The sequence below is a fragment of the Mustela putorius genome, unplaced genomic scaffold (genome assembly GCF_011764305.1).
Source record: "Mustela putorius furo isolate JIRA1106 unplaced genomic scaffold, ASM1176430v1.1 tig00003834_pilon_pilon_pilon, whole genome shotgun sequence".
Taxonomy (NCBI): Eukaryota; Metazoa; Chordata; class Mammalia; order Carnivora; family Mustelidae; genus Mustela; species Mustela putorius.
In genome coordinates, this window is record NW_025421987.1 from 98,819,706 (window position 1) to 98,846,837 (window position 27,132).

At 43.1% G+C, this 27,132-nt stretch overlaps 1 pseudogene; it reads right to left on the reverse strand.

Annotated features, from left to right (window-relative positions):
• Nucleotides 1-6,339: 6,339 nt before the first annotated feature.
• LOC123394331 lies at nt 6,340-10,418 on the reverse strand (annotated as a pseudogene).
• Nucleotides 10,419-27,132: the final 16,714 nt, after the last annotated feature.

Consider the following 27,132-nt stretch of genomic DNA (forward strand, 5'->3'; position numbering starts at 1 on the left):
GGAATTCTGTATCATCTTAGCAACTTTTCTAAAAATCTAGTTGTTTCCAAATAGGTTTTTAAAAGCTCGCTTTCTCAAATATGTAAATAAAAATCTTTAAAAAAAAAAAAACCATACTCTTAGAAGGCAAGACTAGTCTCTTTGTGAAGTTGGCTTTTTTCCCATTCATCGGGTTGTTTGGTAGTCACCCAAGGTTCAAAGATCTTACAGCCAGAAGGGGCCCTAAATGAGCACCCTATCCAGCCTCTTTCTGAGTAGAGGTAAGGCAGGGGAGTTATTTCAAAAGGAAAACCTGGAGGCCAGCAAGGCTGAGGAAATCAGTGAGCAGAGCTGACTGGAACCCAGAAGATTTTCCCTCCTAGGATGATCTTTGTTTTCAACCTCATTGCCTCTCATAATAAAGACAAAGGAGGTTGAACAGTCTACTTATTTGTTTTGAAAACCAGAGGGAAATTGTTATATATCACCCAGAAATGGTTTAGGTGACTGAAAACACCAAACCCAGAGAGGTCAAGTTCAGGTTGGTACATCTTTTCATCACTTTGCTATGAACTTTCCTTGGATTGGAGACTGCCTGTCCCTGACAGCAGAGCGGGCTGGGGTGGTGAGGAAACTAAGAGTTATAGAATGTCTCTGTGTCCCTCCATACTTTTTTTTTTTTTTTTTTAAGATTTCATTTATTTGACAGTGAGAGAGAGAGAGAAAATGAGAGCAAGCGAGTGCACAAGTGGGGGTAGTGGGAGGGGGAGAAGTGGGCTCCCGCTGAGCAGGGATTCTGATGTGAGGCTTGACCTAGAATCGGCTGGGATCATAGTCCAAATCAAACACTTAACTGACTGAGCCACCCAGGCACCCGTGTCCCTCCATCCTTATCACAACCCTCTGGATAGATGTACTTGCCCCCATTTTACAGATGAGGTAAGGCTTAGAAAGGGTATAGGGTTAGAACAGTTAAATGACTCTCCCAAGGTCACCAAACTAATAAGAGGTAGGTCTATTGTGATACTTTGTTGTAATAAATTTGTCCATGGTTCCTGGAAGTAACTTCTAAAAACTTTGTAATTTCTTAAGTGATAAGAGCTATAAGGGCATCTTTTGTTCTCAGCTCCTGAAATAGCTCTAGGCCATAAAGATGAAACGGGTTATGTTCTTGTTATTCACAACAAGCCCTTTTTAATCACACCTGAGACTGTTAATGAAGTGATTTTTGGAAAGCCTCTAGATAACCAGAGGAAGGGGGCTAGTTGCCAAAGGAACCAGCCAGGTGGTTAAGGGGTTAGAACTTGCAGTTCAACCTCCTGAACTCTGGGAATAAGGATTGGAGATAGACTTAAATTACCAGTAGTCTATGATGTAAATGACCAATCACCAATCATACCTAAGTAATGAAAACCCATAAGAGCTTTTATGAAAATTCATAAAAACCCAGAAGGATGGGGCTTGGGAAGCTTCCAGGATGGTGAACATCCGCATGCCAGGAGGGTGATATATCCCAAACTTAATGGGTACAGAAGCTTCTGGGCTTGGAACCCTTCCAGACCTCACCTTATCTCTTCATCTGGCTATTCGTTCCTGTCTTTTAGTATCTCTTGTAATAAACCATCAATCCAGTAAGTAAACTGTTTTCTTGAGTTCTGTGAGCTTTCCTAGCAGATGATCAAACCCAAGGAGGGAGTTGTGGGGACTTCTGATTAATAGCCACAGTCAGAAGTATGGGTAATAACAACCTGAACTTGCACTTGGCATCTAAAATGGTGGCAGTCTCTGCGACCTGATGCATCTCCAGGTAGATAATGTCAGAATTGAGTTAAATTGTAGGACACCCAGCTAGTACCTGAGAATTGCTTGGTGAGGGAAAAACCTACACACATTTGGTGACCAGCAGTGAAATAGTGTTGTCATAGAGTAGAGAAAAACAAAGGAGAATTCTCTCTTTACACTTCCAGGAAGCCAGGAATGGCTCCAAGAACTCATAATTAAGGAAGACCCCTCTGAAGGCAGGATAAATTCCCCAGAGCTGACTGCCGCACTTGGAACAGCTGGGGCTAGGAATGATGTAGAACATGAGCCAAGGCATTACAGCAGCCCAGAACAGGCTGAGAAGAGCTTGGGGTGGTTGGTGAGAAAAGGAGATGAGCATCAGGCCTGCTGGGGCTGCAAGCCACTGTGAACTCTTCCCTCTGGAAAAGAAGAAGTCACAAGGGTCGGCTCACTCCTCCCACCCCTAATTCCTCCATCCCATCCCAGCTGCGGGGTCCATGTCTGCTGACCTGCCTGGGGAGGCCTCTCTAAAACCAAGGGCCTCACTTTGTCTCTGTTTGGTTGCTGTAAAGAGGCTTGGGTGACTGAAGAGGACTCCTCAGGGCTTGATTGAGATGATGTGAGTGAAAGTAAACTATAAATCACTACATAAATGTGGTTGTAGGCTGAACAGAGGGTAAACCTGGGAGGTTTGTGGGGGCAAGGGAGGAAAAGTGCCTCTTGAGAGAGGTCTCCCAGAAGAATATGAGATTAGTTGAGGTTCAGTGGATTCCTTTGTTGCTAACTCAAGAAGCATATTTGAAGGGATAAGCTCCCTCACTTAGAGCAGAGCATCCCAGACTTGTCGCCATAGTGACAGTGCTCAAACAGAGGTTTAAATCCCAGAAAACACCAGGTCATAAGGATTCCTTTGGAGCCATGATTCTCCAGGAGAGGACTCAGCTATTGTGTACTATGGAGGCAAGGGGCAGGGAGTTTGAATAGCTTCCCTTCCTTCCTGTTTCTTACTGCGGGGCCTTTGTTTTGGTCATTCTCTCTGGATTGATGTGGCCTTTGGAAAGGGGTGCATCCCTGCAGATGGAACTGGTCTTCATTAAAACCTATGTCAGATGCTGGAGGCACTAACAATGAACTATGCAAAAGAGAAATTAAAATCCCATTTACAATAGCATCAAAAAAGAATAAAATACTTAGGAATACATTTAACCAAAGAGGTAAGACTTGTACAATTCTAAGATATTGATGAAAGAAGTGGAAGAGGACACAAATAAATGGAAAGATAGCTTGTGTTCATGGATTGGAAGAATTACTGTTGTTAAAATGTCAGTACTACCCAAAGCAATCTATAGATTCAGTGCAATCCCTGTCAAAATTCCAATGGCATTTTTTTCACAGAAATAGAAAAAAGAAAATAATTCTAAAATTTGTATGAAACCACAAAAGACCTCAACTAGCCAAAGCAATCTTGAGAAAGAAAACCAGAGCTGGAAGCATCCCATTTCATGATCTCAAACTGTGTTACAAAGGTATAGTGATCATAACGGTGTTGTTCTGACATAAAAACAGACACATAGACCAATAGAATAGAGGGTCCAGAAATATCCCACGCATATATGGACAACTAGTCTTTGACAAGGTGTCCAGGAATACACAATGAGGAGAAGAGAGTCTTTTCAATAAATGGTGTTGGGAAAACTGAATATCCACATGCAAAAGAATGAAATTGGACCTTATCTTATACCTACACAAAAATCAAATCAAAATGGATTAAACACTGGGTGCCTGGGTGGCTCAGTGGGTTAAAGCCTCTGCCTTCAGCTCAGGTCATGGGCTCGGGGTCCTGGGATCGAGCCCCGTATCAGGCTCTCTGCTCAGTTGGAGCCTGCTTCCTCCTCTCTCTCTCTGCCTGCCTCTCTGCCTACTTGTGATCTCTGTCAAATAAATAAATAAATAAATACATAAATCTTTAAAAAAATGGATTAAACAGTTAAACTTAAGACCTGAAATGATAAAATTCCTAGAAGAAAACAGGAAAAAATCTCCTTGACTTTGGTCTTGGCAATGATTTTTGGATATGACACCCAAAACTCAGGAAAAAAAAGTAAAAATAAACAAGTGGAACTACATCAAACTAAAAAAATTTGTGCTGTAAAGGAAGCCATCAACAAAATGTAAAGGCAACCTAGGGAATGGGAGAAAATGTTTGCAAACCATATATCTAATACAGGATTAATAATCCAAAATGTATTAAGGAACTCCTACAACTCAATAGCAAAACCCCTCTAAATAATCCAATTAAAAAATGAGCAAAGAACCTGAGTAGGTATTTTTCCAAAGAAGACATCCAGATGGCCAAGAGGTATGTGAAATGGTGCTCAGCATCACTTTAATCATCAGAGAAGTGCAAATCAAAATGGCAGTAAGATAAGGCCTCTTACCTGTCAGGATAGTGATTATTAAAAAGACAAGTAACAGATGCTCGTGAGAACATGGAGGAAAAGGGACTCGTGTGCACTGTTGGAAGGAATGTAATTTGGTACAGCCATTATGGAAAACAGTATGGCAGTGCTTCACGGGATCCAGCAATCCCACTTCTGGATATAGATCCAAAGAAAATGGAATCAGTATCTGGAAGGGATACCTGCATTTCTCTGTTTATTACAACAGCATTCACAGCAGCTAAGATATGGGAACAACCGAAGTGTTGGTTGATGGATGAATGGTTAGAGCAAGTGGGACGCACATACACATACATACACCCGTGAATATTACTCCGCCATTAAAAATAAGGAAATCCTGCCATTTGACAACATGGGTCAGACTGGAGGTTATTATTCTAGGTGAAATAAGCCAAACAGAAAAAGACATGTGCTGTATGATCTCACTTATATGTGGAATCTTAAAAAATGAAACTTGTAGAGCCAGAGAGTAGAATGGTGGGTGCCAGTGGCTAGAGGTAGGGCCTAGGTAGGAAATTGGTCAAAGGGTACAAACTTTCAGTTTTGAGAGGAATTAGTTCTGGAGACCTAAAATGCCACCCAATAGATACCATATTGTATACTTGAAATTTGTTAAGAGGGTACATCTGAAGTGTTCTCACCACACATGCGTGTGCACGCACGCGCGTGCACACACACACGCACACACACACACATTAAGTAATAGATGTGTTAGTTGATTTTGTCAATCCTTTCACAATGTATACATATAGCATACCATCACATTATACACTCTAAGGAGGAGGAAGTGAAGTTGGAGGAAGAGAAGGAGGAGGAAGGAAAAGAAGCAGCAGTAGCTAGAGGTAACTCTCTTTATCAGGCCCTTCTTGGGAGTACTGTGAACTTACCATTCTGGAATGGAGCAGAGAGTTCTCTGTAGAGCCAGTCTCCTTGCCCTTTGCCTCTTAGAACATGGATCTATTTGCAGTAAGCCATACATACTCTCCTTTTTTGTCCTGCTAGCTCAGAAAGTCCAGCTGTCCTACCTCACAGGGGAAGGATAACAGAGCCTTACAACCAGGCTAACCTGTAGGCTATGGTCATGTGCCACTAGTCAGTGGGCTTGTTTGGCCTCTTTAAGCTATACCCCAATTTGCAAAGATTTATTAAGAGATATGATGTTATCTTTTTCTAATCTGTCTGGTTTCATTTGTCTGGCTGATCGTCCCTTCTAAACTTCATGGCTTTCCCCAACTTTGACATTCATTTGGCCTTCTGCAGCTCTACTTGGGTGATCTGGTTCCTAGACTTGGGTCTGCTTTGACCATGGAACACTGAGACTTAAGTTATTAGCAATGCCAATATCGGGGTGGTGATGGGTGTCCAGATTCTGCCACTCATCCTGGTCCCAGCTCTCTCCCTGATGAGCCATGTTCCACTCCTACTGCAGTAGCCCAAGACCATATAGTAAGTCCCCAAGCTCTTTGTCTTCAATTGTCAGAGTCTGTACATCTTACCCGGACAGGACCAGCATAGTGTCTGGCCCGACAGCACCCTGGAGCCAGCCAGATCTATACTAGACATGGTCCTATGTCAGGGCAACTGTGGTCTGGTGACTGACTGACTCTAGACTGTAAGCTCCTTAAAGGGGGTGGGGGATATTTATTAGTGTATTCCCTATGCTAAGAACTGTGAAGGGTATTTAAATGTTTAATAAAGATGTGTCATATAACTGAATGAGTAGATAAAACTTCCACATACAATATCAAAAGACATTGTACAACAATGAATAGGGGAGTTTCAGAGGGATGGGATATTGATAGTGAAAGCCGACAGACAAATTGATCTTTTCTGTAAATATTGACTTTATGATCCTTAGTGAGACATGTCTTATGGTCTCTTGCAGGTTAATTTATGAAAATATTTCCCATAGGTTTGCAGAGAATAGGCATATCTCCAAGCTATTTCAGATTTGGTTCCAGACCACTGCAATAAAGCAGGTCAAATGAATTTTTTGTTTTCTCAGTGCCTATAAACATTGTGTTTACACTATATTGTATCCCATTAAGTGTGCAATAGCATTATGTCTCAAAGAAGCAACATACATACCTTAACTAAAAAACTCTATTGCTAAAAAATGCTAACCATCATCTGAGCTTTCAGTGGGTTGTAATTCTTTTGCTAGTAGAGGATCTTGCCCCAAAGATGGGTGCTAAGAAGTCAGGGTGGTGGTTGCTGAAGATTGGGGTGGCTGTGGCCATTTCTTAATAGAAGGCAACAGTGAAGTTTGCTGCTTTGACTGACTCTTCTTGTCACAAATGATTTCCCTGTGGCACGTGATGCTGTTTGACAGCATTTTACCCACTATAGAACTTCTTTTGAAATTGGAGTCAGTCTTCTGAAGCCCTGCTGCTGATTTTCAACTAAATATTCTTTTTTTAAAAAAAAAAAGATTTTATTTATTTATTTGACAGACAGAGATCACAAGTAGGCAGAGAGGCAGGCAGAGAGAGAGGAAGGGAAGCAGGCTCCCCGCTGAGCAGAGAGCCCGATGTGGGGCTCAATCCCAGGACCTGAGCCAAAGGCAGAGGCTTTAACCCACTGAGCCACCCAGGCACCCCTTCAACTAAATATTCTAATTCCTCTGTTGTCATTTCAACAAGAGTTGAAATCTCAAGAAACCACTTTCTTTGCTCAACCACAAGAAGCAATTCCTCATCCGTTAAAGTCTTATCACGAGATCGCAGCCATTCAGCCTCATCTTCAGGGTCCACTTGTAATTCTAGTTCTCTTCCTGTTTCCCCCACATCTGCACTTACTTCCTCCACTGAAGTCTTGAACCCCTCAAAGTAATTCTTGAGGGTTGGAGTCAGTCTCCTGTTAATGTTGCTATTTTGACTTCTTATGACTCACAAGTGTTCTCAATGGCACTTAGAATGGTGAAGGCTTTCCAGAAAGTTTTTAATTTACTTTGTCCAGATCCATCAGAGGAATCACTGTTTATGGCAGCAATAGCCTTATGAAATGTATTTCTTAAATAATAAGTCTTGAAAGTTGAAATTACTTCTTTTTAAAAAAGATTTGAAGATTGTCAACCAGTCTTTTATTTTTAAGTTTTTAAATTTTTTCCATATGCTTTTTACTCACACCATGATAGCTCATAATAGGGCTTAATCTAAAGTTTGGGGTGAATTTTTTTTTTTTCCCCATCATGGTAAGGGTATGCTTTAATTCCCATCACCTGTTTCACCCATCCTCTCCTCACCTCCCTCTGGTAACCATCAGTTTGTTCCCTATAGTTAAGAGTCTGTTTCTTGGTTGGTTTGTCTCTCTCTCTCTCTTTTTTTTTTTGTCTTTGCTCCTTTGTTTTGTTTCTTAAATTCCACATATGAGTGAGATCATATGGTATTTATATTTCTCTGACTGATTTATTTCACTAGCATTGTACTCTCTAGCTCTATTTATATCGTTGCAAATGGCAAGATTTTAATAATTTTTTGACTGAATTATATTCCATTGTGTGTGATATATATTTTATATATACACCACATCTTCTTTACCCACTTATCAGTGGACACTTGGGTTGCATCCATTGTTTGTCTATTATGAATAATGCTACAATAAACACAGGGGTACATTTATCCATTTGGTTTTGTGTTTTTGTGGGGTTTTTTTGGGCAAATAGCCAGTAGTGTCATTAATGGATTGTAGGGTAGTTCTATTTTTAGTTTTTTGAGGAAACTCCATACTGTTTTCCACAGCGGCTTCATCAGTTTGCATTATTCCTGATAGTGCAAAAATTTTCCTTGTTCTCTACATCTTTGCCAACACCTGTTTCTTGTATTTTTTAGGTGTGAGGTGATATTTCATTCTAGTTTTGATTTACCTTTCCTTGATAATGAGTGATGATGAGCATCTTTTCATGTGTCTGTTGGCCATCTAGATGTCTTCTCTGGAGAAATGTCTTCTGCCCATTTTTTTAATTGTGTTCTTTATTTTTGGGGTGCTGAGATTTATAAGTTCTTTATGTATTTTGGATGCTAACCCTTTATTAGATATGTCATTTGCAAATATCTTCTTCCATTCCATAGGTTGCCTTTTAGTTTTGTTGTTTGTTTTCTTCATTGTGGAGAAATTTTTTATTTTGATATAGTTCCAAAAGTTTGTTTTTGCTTTTATGTCCATGTCTCAGGAGAAATACCTAGAAAAATGTTATAGCTGATGTCACAGAAATTACTGCCTGTGCTCTCTTCAAGGATTTTTATGGTTTCAGTCTCACATTTAGGTCTTTAATCCACTTTGAGTTTATTTTTGTGTATGGTGAAAGAAAGATGTCTGGTTTCACTCTTTTGCATGTAGCTGTCCAGTTGTCCCAACACCATTTGTTGAACTATCTTTTTCCCATTGTGTATTCATTCTTCCTTTGTCAAAGAGTAATTGACCATATAATTATGAGTTTATTTCTGGGTTTTCTATTCTATTCCATTGATTTCTGTGTATTTTACAGTACCATACTGTTTTAATTAGAGTCACTTCTTAATATAACTTTAAGTCGGGAATTGTGACTAATTAAATTCCACATGAGTCACAATTCCAGACTTAAAGCTGTATTAAAAAGTGACTTTGTTAAATGGTTTTCCTGCATCTTTTGAAGTAATCATATGGTTTTTTATTCTTTTTCTTATTGATCAGACATATGACATTGATTGATTTGTGAATATTGAGCCACCCTTGCATCCGAGAAATAAATCCCTCCTGATTGTGGGGTGTGATTTTTTTAAATGTATTGTTGAATTGCTAGTATTTTGTTGAGGATTTTAGCATGTATGTTCATGAGAGATATTGGCCTATACCTCTCTTTTTTTGTGGTGTCTTTATTTGGTTTTGGTATCAGGGTGATACTGACTTCACAGAATGAATTTGAAAGCTTTCCTTTCTCTTTTGTTTTTTGGAATAGTTTGAGAAGAATACATATTAATTCCTCTTTAAATGTTTGGTAGAATTTGCCCCATCTGGTCCTGGACTTTGTTGGGAGTTTTTAAACTACTGATTCAATTTCATTGCCTGTAATTGGTCTATTCAAATTTTCTATTTCTTCCTGCTTTAGTTTTGGTAGGATATATGTTTCTAGAAATTTATCCATTTCTTCTAAGTTGTGTAGTTTGTTGGCATATAGGTTTCATAACATTCTGTTATAATTGTTTGTATTTCTGTGGAATTTGTTGTTTGAAAATAACTTCTCGCACCATGGACTACAGAGTGGATGTTGTGTTAGCAGCCATGAAAACAACATTAACCTTATTGTACCTCTTCCATCAGATCTTTTTTTTTTCTGAGCAGTAGGTCTCAATAGTGGGCTTAAAATATTCAGTAAACCATGTAGTAAACAGATGTGCTGTCATCCAGGCTTTGTTGTTCCATTTTTTGAGCACAGGCAGAGTAGTAGATTTAGCATAATTTTTGAAGGCCCTAGAATTTTCAGAATGGTAAATGAACATTGGCTTCAACTTCAAGTCACTCACTGCATTAGTCCCTATCAACAGAGCATATCCTTTGAGGTTTCAAAGCTGGCATTGACTTTTCCTTTCTAGCTATGACAGTCACAGATGGCATCTTCTTCCACAGAAGGTTGTTTTGTTTATATTGAAAATCTGTTGTTTAGTGTGGACACTGTCATAGATTATGTGAGCTAGATCTTCTGGAGAACTCGCTGCAGCTTCTCCATCAGCGCCTTCTGCATCCCCTTGCACTTTCATGTTACGGAGACGGCTTCCTTCCTTAACCCTCATGAACCCACCTCTGCTAGCTTCCAACATTTCTTCTGCAGCTTCCTCACCTCTCTCAGCCTTCCTAGAATTGAAGAGAGTTAGGGCACTCCTCTGGATTAGGCTTTGGCTTAAGGAAATACTATGGTTGTTTTGATTTTTCCATACCACTCATACTTTCTTCTCATTGGCAATAAGGTTGTTTTACTTTCTTATCATTTGAGTATTCACTGGAATAGCGCTTTAAATTTCCTTCAAGAAGTTTTCCTTTATATTCATAATTTGGCTAACTGCTTGATATAAGAGGCCTAGCTTTTGGCCTGTCTCAGCTTTTGACATGCCTTCCTCATGAAGCTTAATCATTTCTACCTTTTGGTTTAAAGTGAGAGACATTGTGACTGTTCCTTTCACTTGGACACTTAGAGGCCGTAGTTGGATTATCAGCTGACCTCATTTATATTGTGACTCAGGGAATAGGGAGACCTGAAGAGAAGGAAATAAGCAGGTGAATTGCTGGTCAATGGAACAGTCAGAATATGCACAACATTTATCAATTAAGTTTGCTGTCTTACATGGGTGTGGTTTGTGGCACCTTTTTAAACAATTACAATAGTGACATCAAAGATCACTGACCACAGATCTCTATAACAAATATAATAAGTTTGAAATATTGTGAGTTACCAAATGTGACACAGAGATGTAAGTGAGCAAATGCTGTTGAGAAGACAGTGTCCTCATATTTTCTCAATGCAGAGTGGTTACAAACCTTTAATTTGTAAAAAAGGCAGTATGTGTGAAAAGGCAGTAAAATGAGGTATGCTTGCAATGCACATTTTATAACTATTGGGTATAAAGTTCTACATATGTCTGTTAGATCAAGATTGTTGCTCATGGTAACAAACTTGAGAGCTTTTATGCAAATAATTGTAGGATTGAATTAAATTTTGTAGAATTCTGATTCTGAGCTGCTGTATTTACTGGACCCTTTTCCTAAGGCCAATGGTGGGAATATCTTCTATATTTTTATCTCATTCCTTTTATCATTTTATAGTGATTCTCTTGTCTAATTACATTAAAGTCAATTTTGTCTGACATTAATTTTACTATTCCAGCTCTCTTATGGTTAATTTTTGCCTGACGTATTTTCTTATTTTTTCCATTCATTTCTTTCAACTTCTTTGCGTGTTAGATTCATCTTGTAAAAGCATATAACTGTTACATCAGTGAGTGTATGTATCTTTTAACTAATGAATTTGGTCCAGTTACATTTATTGTTATTTCTGATACAGTTAGAGTTGGAGTGAAATGAGTGTACAGGAAAGGAGAAATTATTGATGGCCATTATGGGACACAATCTGACACCACAGTGTACTGAAGATACCTAATAAATGTCAGCTCTCTTTTCCAACTCCTTCCTTCAATCTTTGCCTAATGGATGTTTGGAGCATTATTTTTATTTTTTCTGGGTAGCTCTTTGAGTGCAAATGCTGTGTCTTTCTGATGATACTCTTAGTCCCCCCTAATCCCCAGCATTTTGACCATGCATGTGGTGCATTTAAGAACTGGGGGATTGCAGAGGGTTAAAGAGAGAGTGGGTGGAAAGGAAATTGTGGCAGGAGGTGTTGATGACTCACCGAAAACATTTAAATGGAAAGGAAGTCTAGAAATAGGGTGGTAGCTGGAAAGAGCAGTAGGTCTAATTGTGGGTCTTTTTCAAGAAAGGATGTCTGGAGGCAGAGAGAAGGGAACTGACAGAATGTCAATGGTTGAAGATATTCATGGGCTCAAGACTAATCTGTCACTTAGCCTTTTAGAGCAAGTACCAGGGAGAGAGAAATGTATGAAAAGAAATGTTTTTACATGGTGTACTATAGAAATATATATCTCTACTAAATTACTAGCATATAAGCAGAATGATTTTTAAAAAGTAGATTAATCTCATACTACTTTACCTGACTCTTAATGAACAGCAGTTAAGACAACTGGATTTTTTCCCCTACTCTGTCTTAGCATTAGAAAGAAGTTTCAGTGTCATTGAGTCCATTTTACCATCTAAGGTAGACTTTACAGCATTCCTGACAGAAAGCTGTCTAGGACATTTGGAACACTTGTGGTTTTAGAATCTCACCATCTCAAATGGGAAGCATCTGCCATTGGCCAGAGGTCTGATGATAATGAAGCTCTTCCTTTATTCAGTAGGTATTTGCATAAATGTAACCAGCTCTTTCTGGAAAAACTATAAGCTAAATCTCATTCCATTACATGTTAAAGACTCTACATATATCTGTCCCTTCACACTCACCTTTTTTTTTTTTTTTTAAGATTTTATTTACTTATTTGACAGAGATCACAAGTAGGCAGAGAGGCAGGCAAAGGGAGAGGGGGAAACAGGCTCCCCACTGGGCAGAGAGCCCAATGTGGGGCTCGATCCCAGAACCCTGAGATCATGACCTGAGCTGAAGGCAGAGGCTTAACCCACTGAGCCACCCAGGTGCCCCTGTTACCACTATTTTTAAACAATTACCTTTTTTGAGCAATTCAGAAACATTTTAAATGTCTTTTATTTTTACCCTTATTTTATTTTTTAAAAATAAAATTTTTATTTTGCTTATGCTTACTAAAAGCCAAATAAGTTCATGATATTTCTGTTCCAAAATTTGCTAGGAAAAAAAAGGAGAATAATGGTTGACTTTGTCTCATACCTCATGAAGTTTTGGGGAGTAGCCTAAGCATAATGATTAAGAACAAGTAAATTGAATAGATGTAAATAAAATAGGGTTGTAGGTAAACTTTTTAAAAAGTTTTTATTTAAATTTCAGTTAGTTAACATACAGTGTAATGTTAGTTTCAGGTGTACAATATAGTGATTCAACACTTCCATACAGCACCCAGCGCTTATCACAAGTGCACTCCTTAACCCCTACCACCTATTTCACCTATTCCCCCACCTGCCTCCCCTCTGGTAACCATTAGTTTGTTCTCTATAGTTAAGAGTCTGTTTCTTGAAATATCTTTTATATTTACCTTTTTAAAAATCATTTCTAGAGATCTTAGTTTATCTAGATCCTAGTTCAGTTCAGTGTATTCATTCTTCTTTAAGAGTTTCTTTTAATAGTTTTTTTTTTTTTTTTTTTGTAGTGCAAGTCTGCTAGTAATGAATTCTCTCAAGCTCATTTATTTTTAAACATTGCAATTTCTCCTTCATCTTTGAGAGATAGTTTCATGGATGTAACATTCTGGGTTGACAGTTTTCTTCTTTCAGTACTTTTTTTTTTTTAAGAATTTATTTATTTATTTGACTGAGAGACACAGAGAGAGCATAAGCAGGGGGAGGGACAGAGGGCAAAGGAGAAGCAGACCCCACGCTGAGCAGGGAGTCTGATGTGGGGCTCCATCCCAGGACCCTGGGATCATGACCTGAGCCGAAGGCAGATGCTTAACCAACTGAGCCATCAAGGCGTCCCTCTTTCAGTATCTTTAAGATGCTATTTTATTATTTTCTGGTTGCATCATTTCAGATGAGAAATGTGCTTTTAATATTAGTCTTTCTTACCCTGCTTGTAGTGTTTCCCCTCTCCGTCTGACTACATTTGAGATTTTCTTTTTGTCTTTGATTTTCAATAATTTGAATATGATGTGTCTAGGTGTATTTTATTGTTTTTGTTTGTTTTGTATTTATACTGATTGGAATCTCTGAGCTTACTGTATCTGTGATATGATATATTTTATTATTTAGGGGGCAATTATTGACAGCTTTCTGTCAGGAATGCTGTAAAGTCTACCTTAGATGGTAAAATTTCTTCTCTTACTAGGATACCAATTACACATATGTTAGACCATTTCATAGTATCCTGTGGCTTTTAGATGGTTTGTCTCTCCTCCCCCACCCCACCCCAACACACACTCTTTTCTTTGTGTACCATTTTGGATCATTTCTGTTGACCTATCTTCAGGATCACTGATTTTGTTTCTTCAGTTGTGTTAAGCCTGACAATGAGCCTATTGAGTTGTTATTCATCTGCAGGAACAGAAAGGAGATTGGTTACTACCTAGGGCTTAGGGGATTATGGTTTGATGAAAATGTTCTAAAGTGCACTGAGGTGTGGCTGCACAACTCTGTGACCATACTAAGAAGCCATTGAATCATACACTTTATTTAAAAATTTTAAAAATTTTAAATGATGGAGAGAGAGTGAGAGAACATAAACAGGGGGAGTAGCAGAGGGAGAGGGAGAAGCAGGCTCCCCACTGAGCAGGGAAGCCGATGACGTGAGCCCACGTCCCTGGGATCATGACCTGAGCCGAAGGAAGATGCTTAACAGCTGAGCCACCCAGGCACCCCAGTATGTGGATTTTTAATAAAAATACACCTAGCATATTTGGAAAAGAATTTGAACTTTATGCATCCTCTCAGGTAAGAGAAGAATTCGGTTCCTATTTGTTTGCTTAACAGTTTAAGTTAGATCTAACCCAAATGTCACTGAATCTTAGACTTGAAGTGGGTGAATTATATGGTATGTGAATTATATCTCAGTAAAGCTGTTCTTAAAAAGAAATCATGTTTATGTTTAAAGGCTACATTGATAAAAATCAGAAGGGAATCAAGAGAAACAAGACATCTTACTGATGGTGAAAAAACAAAAAGTAATTCTGAAGGAAATGTTACCATAACTAGTAGAAGGATAGAGATTATATTATTTTATTCTGTGTTCTAGATCTCATCCTAAGTGTTAAGAACTGACTCTATAGATTCTTGTCTAGTTCCTATCTTTATCCTTTTATGCATTTTGTTAACTCCTATAGATAAAATGTGATTTATGGTTATTCGTCTTATAGATAAAAATGTTCCAAGTCTTCTTATCACTTTGGGTTCTCTCCAGGGTTCAACTTCCCCTCCACTGTGTACTCTAGGATGCCTAATCCACTAGGTGTTGCTGTTATCTGGCAGTGTCACTCTTGGACTTTAGTGACCTAAGAGTTTGCACATCACCTCCTTCTGTTATAAAACTTGGGGGAAGTTCTCCAAGCTGAGAATTTCAGGACAGTTTCCCTGTGTGTGTGTTGGGGGGCGGGGAGCGGGTTTCACCAAGAAATCCACAAGAATCCCATGATGTCCTAGCAGGTGGTCCTTCTCTGCAGTGAACACATGTGTGCCCAGGGACATTGTATGTTTCCAGGATCTCAGAATTCTTCTCAGTGGTTCTTATTTATCAAAAAAAAAAAAAAAAAAAAAATTAAATAAAAAAAGCAAAGTCTAGAATAGTGTGTATAATATGCTGTTACTTGTATTTAAAAAAAAGTAGAGATAAAAATGTGTGTCTATTGGGGCACCTGGTGGCTCAGGTAGTTGAGCATCTGACTCTTGGTTTTGGCTCAGGTCATGATGTCAGGGCTGTGAGGTCCAGCCCAGGATTGTCACAGCCTACTTAAGATTCTCTCTTTCCTATTCCCTCTGCCCCTTCCCCTGATACTTGGATTGGCCCTGCCTAATTTACTCTTTTCCCTCATTTCTCCTCACTTAGATCTTCCCTCTTCATGCCTTCCATATCTAGTCATTTGCCGGTAACAGACATGTTCCAACATGCCCCTCCTTCTCAGAGTGTCATAGAAATGCTACACAGGGATGAAGTAGCATTTCTAACCTATCTCTCATGACTGATTGGCATTTTTAGTCCCGAACTTTCTAGACCAGAGGTTCTCAGACTTGAGCCTGCATCAGATTCACCTGGAGAGCTCACTAAAACATTGCTTCCGGGTCCCACCCTCAGAGTTTTGGACTCACAAGTCTGGGGTGTTTTGTTCCCAGGTGAGTTGAGTTGGAGACACATTTCGAGAACCAGTGCTCTGGACTAAAATAGTTTCTCCTGTGACGTGTTGTCCAATTTTGGTGTCTCTGCTGTGTCCTCATTTAGACATAGGAAAAAAAAAAAAAAAAAACAGGAGAGGTTTGGCTTTTTCCACAGGCATGCCTCTTGCTCACCAGTGTCCAGCTGTCTGTCTAGCCAATAGTGCCTGTCAGGCTCTAGCCCCTTTGTAGGATGATATGCGGGTCACCACCAGGAGGACTGAGTATCATAAACCTGCATCCCCTTCATCTGGACTCACCAGAGCAGACATCCCTGCTGCCATTGCTGTCAGCCCCCTGTGAAGACTTAATCCGTGTTTAAGAGTGGGTTTTACAAGAGTCCTGCTAATTTCTGATTCACCTCCCAGGGCTTCTCAGCAGAGGCATTATTAGCATTTTAGATGAGACCATTCTTTATAATGAGAACTGTTTCATGTGGGATACTCGGCATCTTTCCCCGCTTTCCCTGTCCTTGGTCATTGTGGCAATCAGCAATCCCACCACACATCCCAGTGCCCCCCTCCTGCAGCCGTCCCCTTTCCAGTTTCCCTGCAGAGTGGGATGAGAGCAGCACAGCTTTCCCCTGAAAAACACCATGTCTTGTGTTGTGATCAGACCCTTACCAAGCCACATTGTCTTAGCAACCTGCGAAAATCCTCAGTCATGTTTTAATAGTTCCCTTGCTTTTATTAAATGTTGAAATTAAAAAGTGACTGAATCATGAGTATTTCTTTCTGAAAACCCTATGGGTGGAATTGCCCATCATGATCTTCAGTCCCTTCTCTGTAGAGAAACACACCAGAGAGCCCCTGTTTCCTGATGAAGTGGCTTTGCCTCCTTGTCTGCCAAGGAGAATTCTGTGACCCATTCTGTTTCCTTCTTCTTCTCTCTCTTTTTTTTTTTTTTTGTCATGAGGGTCAGACATAGATATAATGCTTGATAGGATTGAAAATTTAGCACAGAAAACCATTTTGCATATATTATCAGCTTTTATGCAGTTTTAACTTTTAAATAATCAGCAGCTTAATTTTGCATTTTCTGGTGAGTGACTTCAGTTCCCTTTAGAAGCCGTGCTTGGTACAGGTTGAGCAATGAAGGATTATAGGCGTGAGTGGCCCAGTCAGCCCAGTGAGCATCATACGGTGGAGCAGCTGGGCTCATGGGGACACGGGGCGGGTCGTGGGCCAGAGGCACAGGAGGAGCAGCAGGCGAGGGGGGCCTCTCTTGCTGGCAGCAACTGAGAAGATCACTGGGGAGAACCAGGTGCCTGGTGTGCTCAAGCGGGAAGGGGAGTAAGGGTCAGGGAACAAAGAGCCACAGGTATCCCTGAGTGCTCACCAAGGTGGAAGGGTCATTGCAGCAGAGGGATGGAGCTTGCTGGGTCTAGAAAAGTTCTGCCTGGACTGACTGGCTTAGCCCACAAGAGGAGCAGAAACCATTACTTATAGGAACACTGTCCTGATTTGGCTCCCTCTTGGTTCTGTGGCCAGAGAGATCTCCAGGAGCAACTGGGTGCAGACGGGGCTCCACCCCTTCCCACCACTCCTCTGAGGGCCCAGTTACTCCCATTTCATCTTCGGAATATGCCTCCAAGTGTCTGGGGACCACCACGCTGGACTGAGGGTGCCCGCCCTCTAGATCTCCTGTGTAAGGAAGGGATGTGTCGGGACTTTTCAGTCTAGAAGTCTCTCTATTGACATTCCATGGTGAGAGGTTGATTCCCTTTGGGTTTACAAAGTATGCTTTACAAATCGGTACACCTTCTGGGAAGGTAGCAAATAATTAGAATAGATTTACCAGTTGAGGTATTTGAGGGGTGCTGCTGGAGGGAAACAGAAGTTTCTGAAGGGAGGAGATGGGGTGAAGTTTAGGAACCTTTGCAGGTTGAGGGGTGGGCCCTGTGGGTTGCCTGAGTGTGGGTTCTGGGGGAGAAGGGTGAGCCCTGGGCGGTATGGGAGAGTCGGAGTCACTCATTTCTGAGAACAGTCCTTTCCCAGGTTTGGGTACTTTCTCCCTGTTCTGTTAGCTCCTCCTTACCCTGGCTCTGTCCCCAGAGCCCAGCCCCTGATTGCCCAGGTGCCAGCTCCCTCTCACCTTCTCACTTTTTCTCTCTTAAGAGAGCCCAACAGCCATTACCTGCTCTGTGGCCTTGGCCCTCCTCCTTCACCCCTGCCAGCGCCTCTCCCTTGACCCTGTGACCTCACCACAGTCCCACTCTCAGATCTTCGGCATCTGCCCTGTGTGGAGGAAGAAAGCAGCTAGTTCTTGTTCTCCTGGTAACTATTATTCCTGAGCCCTAAACCCACAACCCCCCACACGTAGTAATAAAATCACCTGTGGTCCTTGGGACGTTTCCACCTTCCCACACAGCCTGAGTGATGCGCTGCCGCCAGCCGCTCCTGCTCCCTTGTGCATGTCTGCCCCTGACTCGGCTTTCCTTTCCTCCCTCCCACCAGGCACTGGCCAAGAGGCTCCCAGGCGGCCAACCCCTGCTGCAGTCCTGAGCAACCTCAGGAGCTTCCTGGTCAGTGGCTCCCCAAGCCCACAGGGAGGCACACCTGCAGGACATCCTGCCTTGTGCTCCCAGTCCAGTTGCCACAACAAATAGCAGAGGAGACGTTGGTGAGTAAGCAGGATTAAAACTGTGCTGTCGACCGTTCCTCCTCAGCCCACCCTGAGGAGATGGCGGGAGGGGTGGCCAGGAGAGACGAGTGTCCACAAGGTGAGATGACACCTGGCCAGGTGCCCAAACAGGTGGGAGTGAGATCAGCATGCTTTAGCGTTATCTGTTGACCTTGGCTTCGCTGGTCAGAATTCCAGAACTGGCGAAGGTGGTGGGAACTGTCATTGAGCCAGCTAGGAAATAAGATAAAGTGTCTTGCTGGGTGCCCTGGCCTCTGCCAGAAACTGTTCACCCTGCCAAACTGGTCCTCCATCCTTCCAGGCTGTCCCAGAACTTCTTTCTCCTGCTGCCCTAGGAGGCTGCTCTGGTTAATTGCATTTGGTTTTGGTTTTCCTTTTGAGTCTCTGGTTCCATGCAAGCAGCCATTGCTGGGGTGGGAGCACAGGTCTAATTCTGTGTTAACTGTGAGACCGAGTTATTCCAGGTCCTGGTCAAGAGCCCCCATTGGCCTTCCACAAACGTGATCATCGGCACTCTTGGGTGAGAAATCCCACTGAGAGTAAGCATAGAGTGAGTCTGCATCACAAAGACAGTGCCTTCTGTGGGTGGCTATACAGAGGTCAATATTCTCAATAATATTTCAAAAGTCTGGGTGGTCCTTTGGGATTTCCTGAGTGAAATTTGGGGGTGGGGATCCATTGTTTTCTGTACCTTTCGCTAGTGAGCACGATGGGTTTCCTTCTGCTGCCCTCTACCCTCCCCTTAGGATCTCATGCTTATGGCACTGTGGGGGTCCTTGGCCCCCATCAGCCTGGGAGCAGTCTGTCTACTCTCACTGTGAAGGAGGCTGATGGAGCCCCAACCAGTTCAGTGAAGCTGAGAAAGTGAGAAGGAGGAAGGTGAATTGAGGAGGTCGTGCAAAGAAGCATAGCCTATGATCTTACAACACTGATTGTTTCCCCCATGGTTTTAAGGCTGCTTTGAAGCATGGCGCCATCACTAAAGTAGGAGAATACCTTCTTAGCTACTTTAGCAACAAAACTAAGTGCGTGGGTTCTGTCCTTCTGTGGGGGTGGGGGGAAAGATCCTGTAATTTTAAAAGAATTTGTAAAAAGTGACTATCAGTTTGGACTTCAAAGTGGCAGATAAAGGGGAAGGCAGTGTCCTACTACCACCGCCTGAAAGAAGATTCAGAACATGTGGCTGGGGTGGGGGGTAATATGTTAGGATTCAGGGGAGTCTGGATCAAAGTGAACCCTGTGTATGCATGAACCTGGCTCCCTCAAGAGGCAAAGCCTTAAGGCGCTCTGACATGGCGCAGCAGCAGAAGCGGAAGATCAAAGGATGTAAAAATTAATGCAAGTCCCTTTATTTTCAAGGCAGTGTTGCCTTGGCTAAACTCAGGATGAAGGCCAAGCGGCTGGTGCTGAGGAGTGGGCTATGCAAGGAGCCCTTTCGTGGAGTTTCCAATTTTATGCACATGACAGAGAAATTTGCAAGGAGAAAAAGAAGACAGTCCAAGTTGCATTGTAAAACCTAGAGCAAACAGGACTGCAGGAATCAGCCAGCACGCCCTTCGCTGCACTGATGCGGAAAGGGGGCCTCGAGCAGAGCTGTGGAGACACCCCTGGTCAGTGCAGTGAGGCTGGGGCTCTGTGAGTCCCTGAAAGTCTAGGCTCATGGGCCGCTCATTCCGGCCTCTTTAGCAAGATACAAACGTTACTTGATAGGTTCTCAAAAGGGCAAGTAATCGTTAGTTATGTCCGTACATTTTTTTTTTTCAGAGATGTCTGTGGAATTATCTCTTTTCTGAATTCCATGCCCTTAATGAAGATGCTCTTTCTGCTTTTGGCAAAATTACTTTGAACCCTGATGCTGTATCACATCATATTACACATATAGAGGCTACATTGTGACTCTTCTATCGAAAGTACATGTATTTTAGAAAGTTTTATGGTGCTTGATATATAACTTGTAATTAAGTATTGGATTTGATCATATTTCTTTAAAAGTTGGGCATCAGGGAATTGATTCATATTATAACCATCCCTTATACCATTGTTTCTATGAGAAATTTGGTCCCCTTCCCAAGAAAAGTACATAATCCATGTCAATGTGGTGAACACTGATGTAATTAATGTATCAGACATGACATTTGTTCATTTATCAGAGAGTCCTTGAGTGATAAGGGAGGCAAAGTCATTGTTCTGGGGTAGCTTTCTTTCTAGTGAGAGAGGGAAGATAATAATGTCTGGCATTGATTTTTATTTTTCTAATTTTTAAAAAAGATTTTATTTATTTATTTGAGAGAGAGAGCGGGGAGTGGTTGCGCAGAAGGCGAGGGAGAAGTAGGCTCATTGCTGGCAGGGAGCCCCATGCGGGACTCCGTCTCAGGACACTAGGATCATGACCTGAGCTGAAGGCAGATGCTTAACCAGCTGAGCCATCCACGCACCCCTCTCTGGAATTGATTTTGAAGTGCAATGAAGAAAAGTAATGCAGGGTAAAGGGATGGAGGGATTAGGGCAGAGGGTTATTTTATATAGGATCACCAAGTAGTCAGGAGGGTCTCTTTGTGGAGGTGAGATGGAGCAGAGGACAGAATGAAGTAAGAGAGTGAATTTCCAGATTTGGAGGAAGAACTCTATTCAGAGCAGAGAAATTGGCCATTGTTAAGGTCTCACAGCAGGTATGGACTTGATGTGGTTGGAGGAACAGCAGGCAGGCCAGCCAGCTCTGGAGAGGAGGGTGAGACACAGCATGACAGCAGGTGAGTTTGGAGCAATAGGCAGGCCTGGGTCAGGTAGGGCCTTACAGGCTGTGGTAGGGAGTTTGGATTTTAGTCCGTGGGTAATGGGTGGTCACTGGAGGGCGCTGTGTGGTGGAGTGTCCTGATCTAGCTGCTGAATGGAGAACTGACTATGGGGAAGCAGTGCGGCAATAGGCATGTAGTTGGTCTGCTGTAGGGGTCGAAGGATATGGTGCTGGTGGCTTGGATGGCTGGTGGCATGGGGTGACGAGCCATGATCAGAATGAAGGTAGAACTGGTGGAAGTTGCTGATGGATTGAATGGAGAGAGAGGGAGGGTGTAAGATGGCTCTTGGCCCTGAGGGTTCAGGTGGCTGATGAAGCCTTTGGTCTGGGGTTGGGGGGTATGCTGCAGGAGGAGCACATTTGGCTGGAGAACGTTGAGAGATCTTGTTACATCTTCTAAACCAGTGGGATGTGAAGTAGACATTTGGATATAAAATTCCGAAGGTTGGCAGGGAGGTTAGGATAGGAGATATGTTTGGGAATCTCTGGCCTCTCAAGACATATAAAACCATGGAACTTGAGTTGAACCCTGAGGAATGAGCAGGCCCATCACTTAGAGACCAGGAAGAGAGGGTAGGAGGAAAGAGAAGAGAGCATATCCCCTCTCCCCATCCAGAGAGAAGAGAGTCTCTCCAGATGGAGGGGTGACTGACTGTGCTGGTACAGCTGAGAGCATTAAGTGCATTGTCAGTTTGGAATTAGTGTCCTCTGGATGACTGCCTGGGTTCTTATGTGCCTGTGAGCCTTTTCTTCTCCCCATTAGACTGGGAACTCACCAAAGCCAGAGGTTAGTTCAATGTTCTCCTACTTGCACTTGGAGCCACTTAAAGCTGTGGCTGAACCATCTAGTGAGGGACATTTCCTTGTAGAAGCTGCTTGTGAAGTTGTCCATCCCTGGGGCAGGCACATGAGCTTTCTGGCTATCAGGAGCCTGGGACATAGCAAAACCAGAGGACCCATAGGATCATAGAAAAGTATAGGAATAGTTTGTGGTTGGGGCACAGAGCTTTAAAGAGATGGGAGGCCATCTTGAGGAGACGGGCCCAGAAGTTGAGAGCCCTCAACAACATAAAGGAGACCCTGCTTATGAGTTGAGGGGAGATCCTTGGCCCTGCAGAATTTAAACTGGTAATAAGCCTGCAAGTCAAGAGTCTATCCCCTGGAACTATCCTGGAAACCTAATTACTCAGTTTTTCCAGGCGATCCTGATCATGGAGCCTGATAAAGTCCAAGTGTGCTGCTAAAATTATGTTAAGATTAAAGCTCCTTTTATTCATTCAATAGCCATTAAAACCATCACAGATGAATTATTTTTCAAAAGAAAGAAAACTATGCCACAGTTCTGCAACTAACGTATGACCAGATGTGGACATCTTGGGACACCCTGTCATGCTTAAAAATATTGTAAGGAATCTTTAGACAGTAATTTAAAAAGAAGAAAAGGGAAAAGCATTATAATTCAAGAGATTTATTGGTTTATTTTAGAAAAGAATACTAAGTTATACCTTAATATCAGATTCTGAGACCTATGTATACCCAGTTTTGTAGTGGAGAGGGACATGATAATTACGAAATGCAAGAAAGTACCCAAGGGAGAAACCTGTAAAAATCACCAATAGCTTATGGGGCGCCTAGGTGATACAGTCCATTAAGCATCCGATTCCTGGTTTTGGCTCAAGTCATAATCTCAGGGTTGTGAGATCGAGCCCTACCTTGGGCTCCACACTCAGTACGGAGTCTGCTTGAGATTCTCTCTCCCTCTCCCTACCCCCACTCTCAAGTAAATAAATCTTAAAAAAAAAAAAGATCACTGGTCGCTTAGCTGAATAGTGAAAAGCTTTCTACAAGCTAGAAAGCTCATGAATCCTTGATGTGAACAAGTGGTATGGGGAGCAGGGGGTAGAGATCACATCCCATGGTGTATGAGGAAGCTTTGGAACCACTGACAGCTTCCATATCTACTGGCCTTCCACTAAGCTGCCTGGGGTGAGTTGACATGGTATTTCATAATGTTATCCCCAACTGTGTTCTTTTTTGAGTGCCTGAGGTGAGTCTGGAACACACTGACAGTAGTATCTACCCTTCCTTGCCCCGTTCATCCAGCTGCCTGCCTAGACCTCAGCTTGCTCTCATGGCAACTACAGCAGCTCTAGGCCAGATTTCCCAGAATGAGATCAGTGGTGTTCTTAGCTCTTCTTCTGAACTACGCCAGCTGGCATCCTCCTGACCTTCAGCTGTGCCATGGCCCTCAGGCCAAGCATCCCCACCTTTTGTGGGGTGAGGTGGTTACTATGAGAGGCCCACTGAGTGTTCTCAGTGAAGGGTGAGGCAAGAGTGACAAGCATCCCAGGATGCTTTCTTCAGTGCTTGGGGTCACGCCGGGGGAGTCCTGGTGAAACTAGTGTGTGCCCTGAGGATATCAGAAGGGTTTGGAAACCACACCTGGTTGGAAGGGTGGAAGGATCATGTGTGTCCTTCTGTGGAAGGATAAAGGATAAATGGTGACTGTCTTCAAATATTTGTAGGTATGTCTTATAGCAGACTCCAGTTTACTCTGTGTGACCCTCAGGGGCAGAATGGGGTCCAGTTAGGGGGAGGCATGTCACAGCTCAACCCATGATGGAATGGGCTGCTTGTGAGTGTGGGAAATTCTTCTTGCAGGATTTTCTGGAAGATTGCCTTTTGGGATGCCCTGGCTAGGATCTGTCAGTGGCCCCTGGTAGACACCTCCATTTCTATTCTCGACAGGAGCTAGGTGGTAGAGGAGGAGGTTAATGAGGTGTTCTAGGCCTTTCCTAAGAGAGCAGACCCTCCTGAACACAGTGACCCAAACTCCTTCCCTTGCCATCCCTCCCTGTCCCCTTTCTGAGAATTCTCCACTGTTAGACATGCCCAAAGGGGATTTGTACATGGAAATAGCATGTCCTGACTGGGGAATCTGGTCCACTCTCAGGGACTGAAGGAGTCTGACTCGGCTGCAGGCCTGCTCTGTCTCATGGAGAGACCCGCCCGGATCTTGGCTCAGTCCTGCCTCTAACTCTGCTGGTTTGATTTCATCCATCTCCCAGCCTGTAATCGCCAGCCTCCTGGTGTGACTAGGCCCTAGCAAGTGTCCACACCAGGCCTACTGTTGCCCAATTTGGGACAGAACAGTATTCCTATACTGGGTAGTAGGTTGAGTTAGAAGATCTCTGTGGTCTCTTAACTGCATCTGTGGCCCTGTGATTCACTGTTCCCTTGCCAATAGCCTGTGCTTTAAAAAGCAAGTGGGAACAAGTGTTTGGATCCAGTGCTGCTCCGTAAGGAGCTGGGCTCTGATCCCGTGGTCACTCCCTCGTCTTGGGCAGCTCCAATCCTAAGTGGAACAGGTCTGGTCCACATGCAGGTCCAGGGAGGAATTTGGGAAGATGGGGAGGAGTGAGTGGTGGCAAGTAGTTTAATGGCATCTGTTCCACTCAGACAGAAATGTCTTCGTTTGGAAGCTGAAGACTTCCTCAGTATGGTCTCAATTAGCCTGTGTATGTCTTTAAAATAATTACATTTTCATCAAAGTGTTTTAGAGAGTGATGTTTAGCCCCGTGTAAAGGGCACAATCAGGTCCGATCCTGAAATAATGCCTCTGCTACCCCAGATGTCAGGAGGAACTAAAAATACACTCATAAATTGGAGGAATTCTTGGTTTATTGGACCCATCTCCTGTCTCTCTTATCCTCCCTCCAGAAAGTGAGAGGGCGAAGGAGTGAGCCAGAAATCTTTAATTATCCAGTCTGCTGACATTATTTTATCTGCAGCACTGATATTAAATCTCTACAGCATTCCATCTCAGTCCCAGAGTGAAGAGTAATCTCGGCAAACATGGGCCTTTGGCTTTCTGCTGGTTGTGGCCAACGCTCTGTTTTCTCCCCTAACCCTCCCTCCCTCAGACTTCTTAAATTCCAGAGCTTTCTGTGGCACCGGAAATGATCTGTCTGTGGAATGTCCATACTTTAGGAAAGTCCCTGAACTAGGTATCTGAGCTCTACTTCCCCCAACTCATCTCGGCCACTTGTGGTTAGGTTTTGGCATGCGTCCACCATTGGCGAGACCTGGGTTTGGCAGGAGCCTTTTCTCGTGTTTCTATTATTGACATAAATGAAATTTAATCAGTTCCTATCATTGACATCCATGGGGGAGGAAGAGCAAGTCTGGCTAGTTCTCTCCCCCCATTCTTTGTATATAAATTTAATTTTCTCTGTTATATCCTTAACTTTTCTGGCCAGTGAGGTGCATCTTGGATTTCAGTTTGGTTCTCTGGGCTGTGGCCTTTTCACCTGACTTAACGTCTAGACGATCATCTGGTTGACTTAACCCCCAAAGGAGGCCACTGTTTCTGCCACAGGTAGGTTGTGTTTCTGCAGGGCTTCTAGTGTGCCCAGTGCTGGCTGGGGCCTTGAGTCCTCACAGCATCTTGAGGCAAGTACCATCACCATCCTCTCTCGATTTCACAAGCAAGGACCCAAAGATGAGAGAATTTGCTGAAGGTCCAGCAGCAGAGCCGGAGTTAGAAGGCTGGCAGCTGGCTGATTTCACACCAGCTCTGGCCTGCCTGTGGGTCCCCTGCTGTGCATGCGGCCAGGATCCCCACTCACCCACCGGGAAGTGCTCCTATCTTTCTAAAGCCCTGTCCTCCGCAAATTTTTTGCGAGAACTTACTGTGCAGGAAGGACGCTCTATCATGGAGATACAGAGATACAAATGAGGTCACTCACCTTGGCCCATAGTGCTTGTGGCGAGCCCCCACAGAGTTCCCCTGATTAGAGCCAGTGTTGTAGCCAGACCAACCCTCAGCAGCTACCCAACGGAGAACTTAGAAAAGACAAGGTTTGTTACTTATATCTTAGAGGGTACACGGCATGCCTGGGGCCACATAGCAAGGTCATGGGGGAGAGAGAGAGAGAGAGAGAGCTGGCTTGTGGCTTCCACTCTTCTTGGGGCCAAAGGTGGGGGCTTAAGGCTTCACAGGTTCACTCTTTATTGGTGCCTTTAAAACATAAGAGCAGGAATTCAAGTGTGGGAAGGGAGAAGCAAGCGGTCAAAGGGCCAGTTGTGTAAGTCAACCACAGCTCTCTAAAAAGGGAACCTCATGGGCGGGGCGACTTGGCTCTTCATCTCATGCTGTAGCTGGCCATGCCTGTAGACATCCATCCGAGATGGATGTCTTTGAGGTGGATGCCTGGGCAATCAGAAGCTTAATGTCAGGCAGTTACTGTAGAGTCAGAAAAGCTGACTGTCCAGGTATTTTCGAGAAGGGTGCCTTCATTGTATTCACTGCCGTCTCCAGAGTTAGGACTCACACCAGGCTGGTAGTGAGCTCTCAGAAAAGTATGTGGTGAATGAACGGAACTGCCGATGAAACAAAGCCATGGACATTTTTACAAAGAAGTGAGAGAATATATTCGTGACCACAAAGTATGAAGGGCATGACCTGAGGATTGAAGGACCGTCTTTTAAACTATGCACACTGAGTATGTGAAAAACCACATGCCCTCCTCGGTTTTGTATTTTGTCATAGATTTGTGGGGACTTGGTCTTGGATGGGTGCTCCTGAGCCCGTGTCCTAGGCCCTGCTGGCAAGGCCCCTGAGCAGTGGAGACTCTGAGATTAGAGCAGGATGCAGCTGCATGGGAAAGACTCCCCGTGGTGTTCCAGGGCTGCCCCACTGGCAACATCATGTAGGGGAGGGCAGAAGGCCTGGATGGTTTGCTCGATCACCGCAGTTTTGAACTTCATGACTCCTTGGACTTGGATCCTCTCCTGCCTTGCTCAACACTTGCCTTACTTCCCAAGCCTTGCCTAACTTGGTTGGGTGTCTAAGTGCCCATCCCTCCAAACTGTGCAGGAATCCCT